The 246-nt window shown below is 30.5% G+C and overlaps 2 protein-coding genes across 4 annotated transcripts in view; both read right to left on the reverse strand.

Moving 5' to 3' along the window:
- The window catches only part of LOC107613595 (naringenin 8-dimethylallyltransferase 2, chloroplastic-like), a 45024-nt gene extending 44796 nt beyond the window's left edge, over window positions 1–228 (reverse strand). The window contains exon 1 of the mRNA XM_021109754.1: window positions 160–228. The gene's annotated coding sequence lies outside the window, so the exon portion shown is untranslated. The remainder of the gene's footprint in view (window positions 1–159) is intronic.
- LOC107613594 (naringenin 8-dimethylallyltransferase 2, chloroplastic-like) overlaps window positions 1–246 on the reverse strand; it is a 6078-nt gene that overhangs the window by 3075 nt on the left and 2757 nt on the right. The gene's annotated exons all lie outside the window — the stretch shown is intronic.

A 246-nucleotide genomic window follows, 5' to 3' on the forward strand; every position in this document is an offset into this window, starting at 1 on the left:
AGTAAAAAAAAAAAAAAATTATTAAACCAAATAAACTCAAAATTTTCCACCAGATAATTTATAAGACAGTCAAGTTAGAAGGATTTATACAACCTCTCAACTATATCTTACCATCCTATGAAACAAGAAGTTGGGAGAAAATAATGTGACATTTTTAACTTGTAACGGATCTTGATACAATAGGCAGTTGGGGAGGGAAATTAAGCTGGTCCTAATTGACACTAATCATGAATTGTTAGACACCTA

The sequence above is a fragment of the Arachis ipaensis genome, chromosome B08 (genome assembly GCF_000816755.2).
Source record: "Arachis ipaensis cultivar K30076 chromosome B08, Araip1.1, whole genome shotgun sequence".
NCBI classification, from domain to species: Eukaryota; Viridiplantae; Streptophyta; class Magnoliopsida; order Fabales; family Fabaceae; genus Arachis; species Arachis ipaensis.